This window comes from Balaenoptera physalus, assembly GCF_965194825.1.
Source record: "Balaenoptera physalus genome assembly, chromosome: 18".
Lineage (NCBI taxonomy): Eukaryota > Metazoa > Chordata > Mammalia > Artiodactyla > Balaenopteridae > Balaenoptera > Balaenoptera physalus.
Genome location: NC_138899.1, coordinates 40,019,292 through 40,036,949, shown reverse-complemented (window position 1 = coordinate 40,036,949; position 17,658 = coordinate 40,019,292). Strand labels below are relative to the sequence as shown.

Here is a 17,658-nt window from a genome sequence, read left to right as displayed (position 1 = left end):
ATGAGTGGCTCTCAGAGCAGACAGGAACCCATAGCGTATTCACTGCCACGACTCATCTCTTCAAAATCCTGTCTCTGCTCTACATGTGCAATTTCAGATCTCACTGCTTCCCAGCATGAGCTGAGATAGAGCCTCTTGCTCCTTCTGAATATATTATGCTCATTTTCAACTCTAAGCTCTTTTTCTGTGTTATTGCCCTAAATTTATGTACTACATTTTCCTTCCCTCTCCCTTTTCATATCTTACCTATTGTTTTTAAAATTTCAGCTTTATTGAGGTATAATTGACAAATTAAATTTTAAACTACTTTAAGTATGTGTCGTGGCGATTTCATATACACATACGTTGTGAAAGGACTCCCCTCACTGCGTTAATTAATACATCCATCACCTCAAATATTTATTTATTTATTTATTTTGGGTGAGAACATTTAAGTTCTACTCTCTTGGCAAATTTCAATTATGAAATATAGTGTTATCAACTACACTCATTGTGTTTTACATTAGATCCACTCCCACCTCAGCCTCTGGCGACTACTTTTCTACTCTCTGTATCTAGGAGTTTGACTTTTATTTCCTCAGATTCTACATATAAGTTATACCACACAGTATTTTTCTTTCTTTGTCAGCCTTATTTCACTAAGCATAATGCCTTCAAGTTCCATCCATGCTGTTGCAAATAGCATGATTTCCTTATTTCTCATGGTTTAATAATATTCTGTTTATCCATTCATCCATTAAGAAGCACTTGGGTTGTTTCCATATCTTGGTTATTTTAAAAAATCTAGTTGAGGTACCACTTCCACTATACTTTGTCAATCTTGCCTACCATTGTTTCTTAAGTATTTGTTTCACCAACTAGATACAGTGGTTTTTTTTTTTTTTTTTTTTCTTTAGGAATAGATATTATCTTACAGGGTTGTGGTGGGGGGTTGGGAAACTTTGACTAACTCAGAGACCTAGGCACATAATATGTCCTAAGTTTTAAGAAGAGGGTGGATATTTCTACTCCTGTATTCTTATTTCCAACAGAGCTAGCAGGGTTGACATGCATCCATTCAAGTTTTTTATCTTTCTTTACCTCCATTTCAGTGCTATCACAGAGAGTTGCAATTCTAAGTCTCAGCATGCCAACTGTTAGGTCTCACTTTCAGTAAGAAGAAATTCTGCATTTAAGAATGATACTGTTCTTTGAGTGGGCTCATTTCCATTTTATGTGGCAAAGAATATGAAATATTCTGCCTTCACTGGACAAACATAGGCCATACACAACCTTTTCTTTTCCTGGTCACAGAGGCAGAGGCCTTTGTCTTCCATGATGTAAGCAGTCCCTGGACTGTGCATGGTCTCATTGACCTGATCTGTCAGTTTCAGTTCCTCACCTATGTTCTTTCTTGCTTAGGTGAACTGAAGTCTGCTTTCAAGGGAGCAAGGTAGAATGTGAAGGAGCAATAAACAACTCATGTAGGTTTCTATCCTAAGCTCAAACTCAACATCAAAAGTCAGAGAAACTCTAGGTTCAATGAATGTTATTGGGTCTTCATTAACAAATGAATAATTTCTTTCCCTATTGTTCTTTTTTGCACTGATGTCTCTTTAGGGGACTCTGAAAAGGAAAAGTGAGAATTTGTAGGGTAGAACAGGTAATATTTCAAAGGGACTAATAGCTTAACTTCTTAAAACTACAAGTCTAAATAGGAAAATGAAAAAGGTTTAAAGTAATTTTTAAATGTTGAGTTAAAAATTAATTCAAGCCATAAAGACAACCATTATGGTAAAGACCAAATAATGCTTAAATATATACATTTATACAAGGAAAAAGCCCAGTTAAGAATTTTTAGCAATGATTGTCTGCTTTTATTACCTCCATTTACCTAATTTCTTTTCTTGTTTTACTAATTTATACCAAAATATTAGACACACATGGAGGAAAAATCAAATAATAAAAGTTTGTAATGAAAAACAAATTCTCATTTTATATGGTGCCCTAAACACTGTCTGTTTACATGCTTTTTACATATTTAGAGGTAGATAAGGTCCTAGCTCTAAAAACATTACTATGGCAATGATTCTGGATTTAACTATTGGTGCTCTATAAGGAAAAAATATTTAACCTCTAATCTACCCAAATAATAGTCCTCATTCATCTCACATTTAAAGTGTTTTAACATTATACTATGGTATGATTTTTTAATTGTTTTATTGATTACTCTTGTAACAATACACAATACTATTAAAATTTGGTTTCTCATTCCATAACGTTTATATAAATCTTTATTTAAAGATCTCTATAGAAGGATAAGATTGCCTGTCATTTCTTAGTCAATAAATATGTATTGAGTATCTACCATATGCCAAGCACTGTTTAGTCAAAGAGGGTTCAGCAGAGAAAAAACAGGTAAACAAAGAAACAAAAATGCCCCTGTCCTCAGGGGGCTTTCAGGCTAATATAATTTAATAGCTTCAAATTTCATGTCATAAATACTGTGTACTTGAATAATATTTCAAGCATCAAGGTCAAATGTAATATATTTTCCTATTCTCCATCAATTGCTCAAAAATTTGCCATACTCCAGTTTACTAAATGTTGAATGTTTTTCTTCAGTTGTTTGCTTTTGTAGAAGTGTCTAATTATTTTTTATTGTTGATTTAAAAAAATGCCTTCAACAAATCCTACTATTAGCCACATCACAGTTTTAATTTATACAAAATGGAAAACTCCCCAACTACCTTTAAACAGCTTTTTAAAGTATGGACTTATTATTGTGCAGGATTGTTGCTTGGATATATTTTTAGAATCAATGTTTCCTGAATTCCCATATCTAAAGACTCAGTTTTGCCTGATTCCTCCTTGGAGAGGGTTATGGTAAATGGAAGGAAGCATGCAGGATCTTTGAAGATGTTGTGTTATATTTCTCCATCTTGTTGCTGATGATGTGTGTGTGTGTCCAGTTTGGGAAAAGATTGCTCTAGACACTTTTAGGAAAATATAAATAAAGAAAAAAATCTTATCCCAACCCAGAAATTGTCTCCACTTTTATTGCTGAATAAGCATTAAAACAGAATGTGATGCGCATTACAGGAAATTCACTAAAGAGATTGTAAACACAGAAATTTCACCCTTTTATGTAGCCAAGGAGACACAACCCATTACAAACATATTTTCAAGATAAACAATAAGTAGTCCTTGTGTATGAAATCTTGACAGCACTCTATGTAACACATAGTTCACCCTAAATTTACCCAGTAATTGGGGTGGTCGTCTATGTTAGCTAAGAGAATTTATTCAGAGAACAAATAAACTTCTCATCTTCATGACAGGATGTTGTATTGAGACTTGGAACAAGGGAATCAGGGAGTTAGTTAGGCTCCTAATCTTACACAGATACTGGGAGATAGGGGTGTTGTCTTCTTTACACTTGAAAGAGATGTCTCTCAGGTCCTTGAGAAAGACATTCCTGGGTCATAAAGCTGGCAAAAGGCCTATCTAGTACTCAAAAGGTTATATAGACAATTTTTTTAACATCTTTATTGGAGTATAATTGCGTTACAATGGTGTGTTAGTTTCTGCTTTATAACAAAGTGAATCAGCTATACATATATCTCCATATATCCTCCCTCTTGCGTCTCCCTCCCACCTCCTTATCCCACCCCTCTAGGTGGTCACCAAGCACCAAGCTGATCTCCCAGTGCTATTTGGCTGCTTCCCACTAGCTATCTATTTTACATTTGGTAGTGTACATATGTCCATGCCACTCTCGCACTTTGTCCCAGTTTACCCTTCCCCTTCCCCATGCCCTAAAAGTCCATTCTCTTTGTCTGTGTCTTTATTGCTGTCCTGACCCTAGGGTCTTCAGAACCTTTTTTTTTTTTTTTTTTTGATTCCATATATACGTGTTAGCATATGGTATTTGTTTTTCTCTTTCTGAATTACTTCACTCTGTATGACAGATTCTAGGTCCATCCACCTCACAAATAACTCAATTTCATTTCTTTTTATAGCTAATAGTCCATTGTATATATGGCCACATCTTCTTTACCCATTCATCTGTTGATGGACACTTAGTTTGCTTCCATGTCCTGGCTATTGTAAATAGAGCTGCAATGAACATTGTGGTATGTGACTCTTTCTGAATTATGGTTTTCTCAGGGTATATGCCCAGTAGTCAGATGCTGGGTTGTACAGTACTCCTATTTTTAGTTTTTTAAGGAACCTCCATACTGTTCTCCGTAGTGGCTGTATCAATTTACATTCCCACCAACAGTGGAAGAGGGTTCCCTTTCCTCCACACCCTCTCCAGCATTTATTGTTTGTAGATTTTTAATGATGGCCATTCTGACCGGTGTGAGGTGATTCCTCATTGTAGTTTTGATTTGCATTTCTCTAATGATTAGTGATGTTGAGCATCTTTTCATAAGTTTGTTGGTAATCTTCTTTGGAGAAATGTCTGTTTAGGTCTTCTGCCCAGTTTTTGGTTGGGTTGTTTGTTTTTTTGTTATTGAGCTGCATGAGCTGCTTGTAAATTTTAGAGATTAATCCTTTGTCAGTTGCTTCATTTGCAAATATTTTCTCCCATTCTGAGGGTTGTCTTTTCATCTGGGCTATGTTTTCTTTTGCTGTGCAAAAGCTTTTAAGTTTCCGTAAGTCCCATTTCTTTATTTTTGTTTTTATTGCCATTACTCTAGGAGGTGGATCAAAAAGGATCTTGCTGTGATTTATGTCATAGAATGTTCTGCCTATGTTTTCCTCTAAGAGTTTTATAATGTCTAGCCTTACATTTAGGTCTTGAATCCAGTTTGGGTTTATTTTTATGTATGGTATTAGGGAGTGTTCTAATTTCATTCTTTTACATGTAGCTGTCCAGTTTTCCCAGCACCACATAGTGAAGTGGCTGTCTTTTCTCCATTGTATATTCTTGCCTCCTTTATCAAAAGTAAGTTGACCATATGTGCGTGGGTTTATCTCTGGGCTTTCTATCCTGTTCCATTCATCTATATTTCTGTTTTTGTGTCAGTACCATACTGTCTTGATTACTGTAGCTTTTTAGTATAATCTGAAATCCAGGAGCCTGATTCCTCCAGCTCATTTTTGTTTCTCAAGATTGCTTTGGCTATTTGGGGTCTTTTGTGTTTCTGTACAAATTGTGAAGTTTTTTTTTTTCTAGTTCTGTAAAAAATGCCATTGGTAGTTTGATAGAGATTGCAATGAATCTGTAGATTGCTTTGGGTAGTATAGTCATTTTCACAATGTTGATTCTTCCAATCCAAGAACATGGTACATCTCTCCATCTGTTTGTATCATCTTTAATTTCTTTCATCAGTATCTTATAGTTTTCTGCATACAGGTCTTTTGTCTCCTTAGGTAGTTTTATTCCTATGTGTTTTATTCTTTTTGTTGAAATGGTAAATGGGAGTGTTTCCTTAATTTCTCTTTCAGATATTTCATCATTAGTGTATAGGAATGCAAGAGATTCCTGTGCACTGATTTTGTATCATGCCACTTTACCAAATTCATTGATTAGCTCTAGTAATTTTCTGGTAGCATCTTTAGGATTCTCTATGTATAGTATCATGTCATCTGCAAACAGTGACAGCTTTACTTCTTTTCTGATTTGGATTCCTTTTATTTCTTTTTCATCTCTGATTGCTGTGGCTAAAACTTCCAAAACTATGTTGAATAATAGTGGTGAGAATGAACAACCTTGTCTTCTATCTGATCTTAGAGGAAATGCATTCAATTTTTCACCATTGAGAACGATGTTGCCTGTGGGTTTGTCATACATGGTCTTTATTATGTTGAGGTAAGTTCCCTCTATGCCTCCTTTCTGGAGGGTTTTTGTCATAAATTGGTGTTGAATTTTGTCAAAGTCTTTTTCTGCATCTATTGAGATGATTATATCTTTTTTATCCTTCAGTGTGTTAATATGGTTTATCACTCTGATTGATTTGCGTATATTGAAGAATCCTTGCATTCCTGGGATAAACCCTACTTTATCATGTTGTATGATCCTTTTAATGTGCTGTTGGATTCTGTTTGCTAGTATTTTGTTGAGGATTTTTGCATCTATGTTCATCAGTGATAATAGGTCATAGTTTTCTTTCTTTGTGACATCTTTGTCTGGTTTTGGTATCAGGGTGATGATGGCCTTGCAGAATGACTTTGGGAGTGTTCCTCCCTCTGCTATATTTTGGAAGAGTTTGAGAAGGGTAGGTGTTAGCTCTTCTCTAAATGATTGATAGAATTTGCCTGTGAAGTCATCTGCTCCTGGGCTTTTGTTTGTTGGAAAATTTTTAATCACAGTCTTAATTTCAGTGCTTGTGATTGGCCAATTTATATTCTATATTTCTTCCTGGTTCAGTCTCAACAGGTTGTGCTTTTCTAAGAATTTGTCCATTTCTTTCAGGTTGTCAATTTTATTGTCATATAGTTTTTTGTAGTAATTGCTCATGATCCTTTGTATTTCTGCAGTGTCAGTTGTTACTTCTCCTTTTTCATTTCTAATTCTGTTGATTTGAGTCATCTCCCTTTTTGTCTTTATGAGTCTGGCTAATGGTTTATCGATTTTGTTTATCTTCTCAAAGAACCAGCTTTTAGTTTTATTGATGTTTACTATAGTTTCCTTCATTTCTTTTTCATTTATTTCTGATCTGATCGTTATGATTTCTTTCCTTCTGCTAACTTTGGGGTTTTTTGTTCTTCTTTCTGTAATTGCTTTAGGCATAAGGTTAGGCTGTTTATTTGAGATGTTTCTTGTTTCTTGATGTAGGATTATATTGCTATAAACTTCCCTCTTAGAACTGCTTTTGCTGAATCCCATAGGTTTTGGGTCGTTGTGTTTTCATTGTCATTTGTTTCTAGGTATTTTTTTATTTCCTCTTTGATTTCTTCAGTGATCTCTTGGTTATTTAGTAGCATATTGTTTTGCCCCCATGTGTTGTATTTTTTTAGAGATTTTTTCCTGTAATTGATATCTAGTCTCATAGCATTGTGGTTGGAAAAGTTACTTGATATGATTTCAATTGTTTTAAATTTACCAAGGCTTGATTTGTGACCCAAGATATGATCTATCTGGAGAATGTTCCATGAGCACTTGAGAAGAAATTGTATTCTGTTGTTTTGGGATGGAATGTCCTGTAAATATCAATTAAGTCCATCTTGTCTAATGTGTCATTTAAAGCTTGTGTTTCCTTATTTATTTTCATTTTGGATGATCTGTCCATTGGTGAAAGTTGGGTGTTAAAGTCGCCTACTATGATTGTGTTACTGTCGATTTCCCCTTTTATGGCTGTTAGCATTTGCCTTGTGTACTGAGGTGCTCCTATGTTGGGTGCATAAATATTTATAATTGTTATATCTTCTTCTTGGATTGAACCCTTGATCATTATGTAGTGTCCTTCCTTGTCTCTTGTAACATCCTTTATTTTAAAGTCTATTTTATCTGATATGAGAATTGCTACTCCAGCTTTCTTTTAATTTCCATTTGAGTAGAATATATTTTTCCATCCCCTCACTTTCAGTCTGTATGTGTCTCCCTAGGTCTGAAGTGGGTTTCTTGTAGACTGTATACATATGGGTCTTGTTTTCATATCCATTCAGCCAGTCTATGTCTTTTGGTTGGAGCATTTAACCCATTTACATTTAAGGTAGTTATTTATATGTATGTTCCTATGACCATTTTCTTAATTTTGGGGGGTTTGTTATTATAGGTCTTTTCCTTCTCCTGTGTTTCCTGCCTAGGGACGTTTCTTTAGCATTTGTTCTAAAACTGGTTTGGTAGTGCTGAATTCTCTTAGCTTTTGCTTGTCTGTAAATGTTTTAATTTCTCCATCATATCTGAATGGGATCCTTGTGAGGTAGAAAAATCTTTGTTGTAGGTTTTTCCCTTTCAGCACTTGAAATATGTCCTGCCACTCCCTTCTGGCTTGCCGAGTTTCTGCTTAATGATCAGTTGTTTACCTTATGAGATTCCCTTGTATGTTTTTTGTTGCTTTTCCCTTGCTGCTTTTAATATTTTTTCTTTGTATTTAATTTTTGATAGTTTGTTTAATATGTATCTTGGCATGTTTCTCATGGATTTATCCTTTATGGGACTTTCAGCACTTCCTGGACTTGACTATTTCTTATCCCATATTAAGGAAGTTTTCAACTATAATCTCTTCAAATATTTTCTCAGTCCCTTTCTTTTTCTCTTTTTCTTCTGGAACCCCTATAATTCGAATGTTGGTGTGTTTAATGTTGTCCCAGAGGTCTCTGAGACTGTCCTCAATTCTTTTCATTCTGCTTTCCTTTTTCTGCTCTGTGGTAGTTACTTCCACTATTTTATCTTCCAGGTCACTTATCCGTTTTTCTGCCTCAGTTATTCTGCTATTGATTCCTTCTAGAGAATTTTTAATTTCATTTATTGTGTTCTTCATCATTGTTTGCTTGCTCTTTAGTTCTTCTAGTTTCTTTTTAAATGTTTCTTGTATTTTCTGCATTCTATTTTCAAGATTTTGGATCATCTTTACTATCATTACTCTGAATCCTTTTTCAGGTAGACTGCCTATTTCCTCTTTATTTGTTTGGTATGGTGGGTTTTTTCCTTGCTCCTTCATCTGTTGTGTGTTTCTCAGTCTTCTCATTTTGCTTAACTTACTGGGTTTGTGGTCTTCTTTTCGCAGGCTGCAGGTTCATAGTTCCCATTGATTTTGGTGTCTGCCCCCAGTGGGTAAGGTGGTTCAGTGGGTTGTGTAGGCTTCCTTGTGGCAGGGACTGGTGCCTGTGTTCTGGTGTTTGCAGCTGGGTCTTTTCTTTCTGGCAGGCAGGACCACACCCAGTGGTGTGTTTTGAGGTGTCTGTGACCTTATTATGATTTTAGGCAGTCTCTCTACTAATGGGTGGAGTGTTGTGTTCCTGTCTTTCTTGCTAGTTGTTTGGTATAGGGTGTCCAGCACTGTAGCTTGCTGGTCATTTAGTGGAGCTGAGTCTTAGCATTGAGATGGAGATCTCTGGGAGACCTTTCACCATTTTATATTACATGGAGTTGGGAGGTCTCTGGGGGACAAATGTCCTGAACTTGGCTCTCCCACCTCAGAGGCACAGGCCTGACACCTGGTCAGAGCATGAAGACCCTGTCAGCCACACGGCTGCTGGTCTGGGAGAGTCCCTGAAGAGGCAGAATTCCCTGGGGACTAGGCACCAGCGGCAGTGCGTTTGGGATCTCTTTATATGCAGAAGCCACTGGTAGCAACCTATATAGACATTTTAAAGAGAGTGGAAAATACTAACATGTTTTCTAAAATAAAGGCCCTAAGAAAAAAAGGGGGGGGGGAGGAGTTTCTTTCCTCAGTTTCAACAAGGAGAATTAATCCTCTCTTAGTTTTTATTTTTACTTGTCCTTATGACACACATACAATTTCTGTTTGTTAGTTTTCTTAAAAAGTCCTCCCCAGATTGTATAAACTTGAGGCAACTCACAAACTGAGTCTATCCTCAGATTTTCCCATTGTTTCCTTTTATTCAATAGATAAAGGAATAGCTCAAGTGATCATAGAGAATATCTTTTATTAAGTGATTAGAAAGGAAGCATAGTTTCCACCTGTTTTAATATCTTTATTACAATAGAGCCTTGAGGAAAATTTTTTATAAAATTGTTACTAAAATGTTAGCCATAAGTGTTTTCTCAAGGTTTTTTCCAGGGTGTGGGAAAGTCAGTAGAAAGAAAACAAATGGTTTAAACAGTTTAGGAACTAAAGCACTGATTACCAATGAGAAACCTTGTAAATGAAAATGGAAGGTTTAATGATTTTTGCCTTAGTTGCTAAATCCTTTATAATGCATGTCATTAGAAAACGATTTAAATATCTGGTGAAGACACACAAGGGGGCAAATTCCAAAAGTGGTTTTGGACCTTTATTAAAAATGCAGTGAAATAGCAACTCCACATTACAGTAATAATTGACTATGGTTAAAGGCACCCTGAAGAGATGCAATTACCTTTAAAGTAATTCTGCAATTTAAGATGTATATTTAATGCATTTTTTTCAGTTAATTGATAACTTGCCAGTTAAATTAAATGTGAAATCCCCCACTATAAGACATAGTGAACATTTTTCATACATTTGGAAGTATTATATTGCTATTTCTTATAAATAATACTTACGATGACCGTTTTCCTCATTACAGCTAAATATAATATTCTTAAAAAGTTGATGAGAAAAAAGTGGTTACTACAGGGCATGTTCATTTATTGAGTCATTTAAATTTACAATAGTTCATAAGAGCAATAATAATTCTCTTTGAAACAAAATAATTATTTCCCCATTTTTAAAATAAATTTACTATAGTTATTTTATATGTGTTAGAAAGTCAGGAAATAGAAATTTATAATAAATATTAAACATAGTTATATCTCTAAGTGGCTTTCTCCAAGTTCTATTAAGATATTAGAAACATTTTCATGATTGTTTAATGGAGGGTGGATTTCTATTAATCAAATCCTGCTTTATACCAATTTCCATCATTAAAAGTGAGACCCATTTTATCAAAAGTAAAAACTGCCACTGGAAAATTTAAATGATAAAATTAAGGGTAGAAAATTTAAATATGTATTAGAGAGAAAATGATAATTATACAGATATTTAAAAATCTTAATAGCAAAACCATTTACAAAATAAATCTCAAGGTAAGCATATGCTTCAAGATTTGAATTATTTACAGCAGGATTACTCATTTTTGCTGATTTGAAAATTGTACAGCATGTAATCCCTAACACTTTACCCACTTGGGTAAGTTTTTCACTAAACTCAAATTGTTTTATTACTTCTACCTTTGTACCTTGAGTGATAATATTGTTCTTTTTCTTTCCTTCTCTGTCATTCGACCTTACTGACCTCTTTTGAAACAACTTCAGCTAATAATATCCATAGAGTCTGTCACAGTATTATTGAAGAGAAAATCCTAAAATAGAGTACAAAACATTTCAATTATTTAACAGTGGAGGGAAGGTTGATGGCTCATGTTTACCTGAATCACATAGGAGAACACTGGGGTCTGTATTTGATGACATTAGTAAAATAAAGAATCAAAGACCATGAGAAGAACTATAATTTCTTAGTGTGAAGGGATAGTTACTTAAGACAAACACCTGATTTAATTCTTTAACTGCTTAAACATAAACTTTTTAAATCCAGTATTTCAACTCCTTAAATATACAGAACCAGAGAGATTCTGGGTTGCAAACATTACTCTCTACTCCTCCCAAAAGTTCTGAGAGCTACAAGATATTCTATTTCAAAATTATTTTTTTGCAGGTATTGTCAAGGGAGGCACAACAGAGGGAGGAGGTTTAGGGAATAAAAGCATGATTAGATAGTGGAAGTCTGCTTAGTCGATGGTGAGACCCACCCACAAACCCAATGTCAATTCTCAAACTGAGACATAAGTCAAAGGCTATCCAAACAAAACCTGAACAGTTTATTTGTGGAATTAAACAAATTGTAAGATTTATATGGAATTCCAAACAATCAAGAAGAGTCAAGACCCATTATAGAAGAAGAAAGGGATGAAAAGGCTTGTTCTATCAGATATTAAGATATAAAACTATTTAGTCAAGACCCTATAATATTGGTACAGGGATAGTATAGTAAACCAATGAAATAGAATAAAGAGAAACTAGAAACAGGCTTACAGAGATATGGATGCTAGGCTTATGAAAAACTTGTCTTTACAGAGCAAAAGGAAATAAATTAACTAATAAATGAAAATAACTTCATGACATCTGTGTAGTGAAAGATTCCTAAACTGACTGAAAAAGCAGAAACTTTAAAGAAAATGATTGATAAATTTGAATGCATTAAACTGAGAACTTCTCATTAAAAAAAGCCATTAAGAGAATGTAAACTTAACAACAGAGAGGCTGAGATGACATTCCCAACCACTGACAAGGGACTCATATCCACACAGAAACCCTCAAAAATCATTAAATAAAAGACACACAAAGCAATAGGTAAAAACTTATATACACACTTTATAAAAATGAAAATCCAAAAGGCCTATAAACATATAGAAATGTGACACCCCTCTTTAGTAATCAAGAAAAAGAAAGAGAAAAAGAAAATCAGTGATTTTAGACCCCCACAAGTATGGCTAACATTGAGAAGTCCAATTGTTAACAAGTTTGTTGAGCAAAATAAATTCTCATGCACTTCTGTAGAGGAGTGTTAATTGGTACCTTTACTTTGGAAAAGAGTTTGGCATTATCTGGTGATAACAAATCTTTCCTTGACCAAACTCTAGTCAGGCTCCTCTGAGCCCTCTTCTAGACTAAGCCTTGAACTGGCCTGCCTTAAGCAAAAATCCTGCTAAATCATTATAGTGAGAATCCCTCACCCTTGATATCTGATCGTCATCCTCCACTCTTGATGTCTAAATCCCTGGTCTGCCTTTATTACGAATTATTTTAGGTCAGGTTAGCTAGAATCCCCTTATGCTTAATGTCTCCTCTTAGTAATTTTCCATCCACTCACCCCTCCACTCCACTCCTTGACTATCAATACCCCGTGTCCTTGCTGTCTTCGAAGTTAAGCCGAATCTCTCTTCCTAACTGCAATAGATTTGACTCGTATTACAACAGTCCCTGGATAAATTGTATTGTAACAAGTGTCAAAGTAATTTTTCTTTAACTGGGTCAGGTAAAAGATCTGCATACCCTATGACCTGGTGATTCGTTTCTAGATATGTATGGTGCAGAGATGTATTCTTTTGTGTATCAAGATACTAATATTGAAGAACACTCATAGAAGCATTGTTTATGATTACCCCAAATGGAAAATTACCCAAATATGCATTCATAGAACAAATAATTGTGTCATGGTTTACTGAAAAAAAAAAGAAAAACAACTACAAGCAACAACATGGCAGACTTTTGAAGAATAATATTGAGCAGGAGTAGGTAAACAGAAAAGAATATATTCTGCAAAAATAAATTCAAATAAAGTTAAAAAGTAGGTAAAACTAATTCATGCATACATAGGCTTACATGCTGTGATGACCTTTTCATATGTCAGCTTGCTCAAGCAATAGTCCCCAGTTATTCAATCAAGCACTATTCCAGCTATTGTTGTGAAGGCATTTTGTAGATGTGGTTAGCATCCATAATTTGTTGACTTTATGTAAGGGAGAGTGTCCTAGATAATCTGAACGCCCTGACTCAATCAGTTGGGCAGCCTTAAAAGCAGCAGAACTGAGGCTTCCCTGATGAGGAAGAAGTTATGCTTGTTGTTAGCAACTTAGATTCATCCAGCCTGCCCTTCCTCACAGCCGGCCCTATGGATTTTAGACTTGCCTATTCATCTCCCACAATTGCATATGCCAATTTCTTGCAATAAAACTCTTAATATACATCTCATTTTGCTCCTAGTTCTGTGACTGAACCCTGACTGATGCATACATATATCATGCAGGTGTAATTAGATAATAAAACTATAGAGAAGAGCACAGAATTAATAACAATAAAAGTCAAGATATGGGATTATTGTGATCAAGAAGAGAACCACATAGGGGCCTCTGAGTACTGGAAATATTTATTTTTTTGACTTGAATGGTAGTTTCATGGATTCTCATTACATTCATTTGCTAACCTGTACATTTAGGTTTATCTACTTTTTCTAAGTTCCCCCTCAAAAAAGTTTTAAAAATCCAAATTTTGCATCATGAAAATGTACCTAATTAATCCTGATATAATATGAGAACCTATATATATTTCTCATTAAATTTAGTACTGGGGTAATGTTCTATAGGATAATATTTTACTTATTTTTTTTCCCTAGATTTTTCACTGTTTTCTACAGGGTGCATTATGGAGCATTTTTTTAAATCTATTATGCAAACTAATCATTACAACATAAATATATGCTGTGAGACTGAGCTATTATAGCTCTATAGTGTATTTGGAATTTGGTTAGCAAATGTTCTATTTTAGTATTCTGAAATGCACTGACCAGTTTGTCAGTTTAGGTTGCTATATTCATCATTTAAAAAATATGTTAAGCTTTTTCTCAAAGAAAAAAAATTATTGAATGAAAAAATTGCTACTTTTACTCTTATTGTCCCACATCTTCCAAAGATGATCTAGGTTTGGGTGTTCTTTGAATTTAACATTTATTTCTGTCATATATTATGTCCTGGGAGAGGGAGAGATAAACCCTTAAATGGTGAGCCTATAGATTTTTAAAAATAATATGAGGTTTAAAAGAATATTTTAAACAGTTCTAAAACAGTCTGATTTGCTTAAAATATATTTTGAAATAAATAACAATAAATACAATAAAATATAGAATATAAATTTGTGTGTTGCTTTTAACATAGACTAAAGGAATAATCTCACACATATTCAAAATACTTTTATGAAAATGTCAATTTTAAAAGTTTCAAAAATTCACTCCCTATACACCAAAATAATGTTTATATTAATTTAGTATTAGAACTAATACATTTATTAACATTTATATTCAGATTCCAAACATTCAGGAAATCATTCAAATTCCAGGTGTATATCTCACATCTATCACTAGATTCTTAGTGTCATACTGTCAAATTCAGAAAGGGAGTCCTTGAATTAAATACTCCAGTTCAAACTTTAACATAGGATGAAAGTTGATATAACTTGACAGTTCTCTAGAAATAATCATTCTGACATGTCAAAGATGGTACATGCCTGGATCTCTACATTATTCAAAAATGATGGAATCTAGGGAAAGGGAAAGAAATGACAAAAAGTCCTACACCCAAGAATTAAATACTTCAAAGGTATAAAATGGTATAATTCTTATGGGGTTGGATTGGGTATGGAGGATAAGAATATAGCAGTACACATCATTTTATCTGTTCAATCTTTTTCTCAACATTTTCCCACATTTATTGAACTTCTCAAATTTGGGAAATTATGGGAAAAGATGTATAAGGCAAACTTTTGGCATTTAGCTTCCATAGTCAGTGATATTTTTTGTTTTTTTGTTTTTTGTTTTTTTTAATTATTTATTTATTTATTTATTTATTCTTGGCTGTGTTGGGTCTTCATTTCTGCACGAGGGCTCTCTCTAGCTGCGGATAGCGGGGGCCACTCTTCATCGCGGTGTGCGGGCCTCTCACTATCGCGGCTCTCTTGTTGCAGAGCACAGGCTCCAGACACGCAGGCTCAGTAGTTGTGGCTCACGGGCCCAGCCGCTCCGCGGCATGTGGGATCTTCCCAGACCAGGGCTCGAACCCGTGTCCCCTGCATTGGCAGGCAGATTCTCAACCACTGTGCCACCAGGGAAGCCCAGTGATATTTTTTGATATGAAGTTTTTGGTAATTAGTAAACCACCAGTAGTACAAATATATTAGGAAATGTTAATCAACCTGAGTCTAAGATTTTGAAGTAATTGTCCTTTTTTAATAATTTTATCTTAGTAATTTGGTCCAAGATATTTTCAGCAAGTACTGATTATGCTCTAGTTGTCTATCTGGCTTGTTTGATTGGTTTTTTATATCACAGATTGATTGGAACTATTGGCTATTTCTCCCATTTTTTTCCCATTTATAACAGCAGTGACTAAATCCATTTTGGAGTTTGCTGCTAGAAATGTTCATTTCTATCCACAATTTGAATTCATGATTTTTTCCAACTACACCATTTAAATTAAGAACTATGCTGCAAAAATCACCTGTAGATTGACATGGTAGTTCAGATACCTTTGCCCAACTGAGCCTTAGACATCTGTGACCCATCTATCATAATGACACTGCAGTCAGCATATGAATAACAAACTAGTTGAGCTGAGTCAGCTGGGTCATCTACTGCTTCCTGCTCACAGAGGAGAACTGGAAGTGATAGATAGCTCCATTAATTTTGCCCAACTAATGCACACTTGGGGAACACCAAATAGGGAACATTTTTTTATCTTCCTGACACAAACTGCAATGATGCAGTTGGTTCATTCTCCACTTGTAATAAAGATTATATTTGAGAGAATGAATAATAGCAACAGAAAGCAGTGAGAATAATATTTTATATCATGAGTAGTATCTGGTTTCTAATGAACACATTTCAGTCCAGACTGTCAAAATATTTAATATTTACAAATATCTGAGAAAATGTTGACATTCAAGGTCTCAATTCAAACATTAAATAGTTTTAGTTTAAGTATAATGTCAATTCTCATGATATTAATATGTATATACCTGGCATATTATAGGTCTCATTTTATAATGGTGAGGTATTTATATTGTTTTTTTCTAATTCAGGGATTAAATAAAAGTTTACAATAGTATCACAATTATTTTCTAAATTGTATAATTAAACATACAAAAGTATCATCATTTGTTTTTAAGTTCAAAGAGAGAATTTAAATTTGAAGATTAGATACATTAATTCCTCAATTTTTATAAAAATTTTATTAGAGATTGGTGTTAATTAATAGGCTCAGGAGAACACAAGGCAATGCTGCTTCTCTACCATTTGTCAGCTTGAAAATGAGTTATTTACAAGAGTCAGATACCAGAAATAAGAGTCTTTCTGTATAGTGATTCCTTCTTTTATTCACCTCAACAGCCCTATGTAAGTTATTTAAATTACTTCAGAAATTAAAAATGGTAATGGAAAATAAACCAAAGTATAACGCACTTGTAGAAACAAATGGAAAAAGGAGCTATTTCAAATTCAGTGATGTTCTATTAGATGTCATTGTAATTATAGGAAACAATATCTTCTGAAGGATTTACAATAACTATCTCATTTCCTTAATATATTCTTTCCCTTACATTTCCAACCAACCTTAATGAAAAAGTGGTTTTTTTCTTAGTAGATGTGAGGAACTGTTTATTCAAAGATGAATAATTTCAACATCTCTGAGTTTAAAGGAGGAAGAAAGAAAGAAGTAGAAATTTAAAATTTCAAAATAATACTCATGCAACAAATATAATTGATTACCTACTATATTTCAAACACTATGCTTGGCTCTTGCACTTGGCAAAGAAGAGAAGAAAGGTATATATATTCCATGCCTTCCTGGAGTTTAGGGTATATATAAAGAAACAGATAGAAATTAAATGATTACACAGAAAAATATAAAATGTCAAAGGTGATAAAAGTCATGAAGAGAAGAGACAAACTTTTAAATAGACTTGGTAATCTGAGTCAGGAAAAAACTTTCATGAAGGCAAAACAGTTGAATTGATATGTGTGAGATGAGTAGGGATTTACTGAATAAAAGGTAGAAGAGATATGTTCTAGACATGTAGTAGGAGGAGACATGGTATATTTAATGAACAGAGAGAGTCCAGTGTGACTAGAGCTCTGACAAATTGGAGAATAGTGGTCCAAGATGAAGCTGCAGAGATCAGGATAAGACAAGCTCAAACAAAACGGTGTTGTACACTTAAAAACTTGTTAAGAGGATAGATCTCATATTGTGTTCTTACCACACACACACACACAAGAAAAAAAAAGGGAACACAAGAAATCTTTTGGACATGATGGATATGTTTATTACCTTGGTTGTGGTGACTGTATCATGAGTGTATGCATATCTCCAAATTCCATAAAAGGTACACATTAAATATGTAGAGTTTTTTGTATATTAAATATACCTCAATAAAGCTAGAAAAAAAGACAAGATTAATAAAATAAAAATAAAAGC

At 34.2% G+C, this 17,658-nt stretch overlaps 1 long non-coding RNA gene across 1 annotated transcript; it reads left to right on the top strand.

The window, feature by feature from the left end:
- Positions 1–5,871: 5,871 nt before the first annotated feature.
- On the top strand, positions 5,872–17,452 carry LOC309647677. Its single transcript, XR_014256248.1, has 2 exons — positions 5,872–14,969; positions 15,298–17,452. It is a non-coding gene; the product is annotated as an uncharacterized lncRNA (long non-coding RNA).
- Positions 17,453–17,658: the final 206 nt, after the last annotated feature.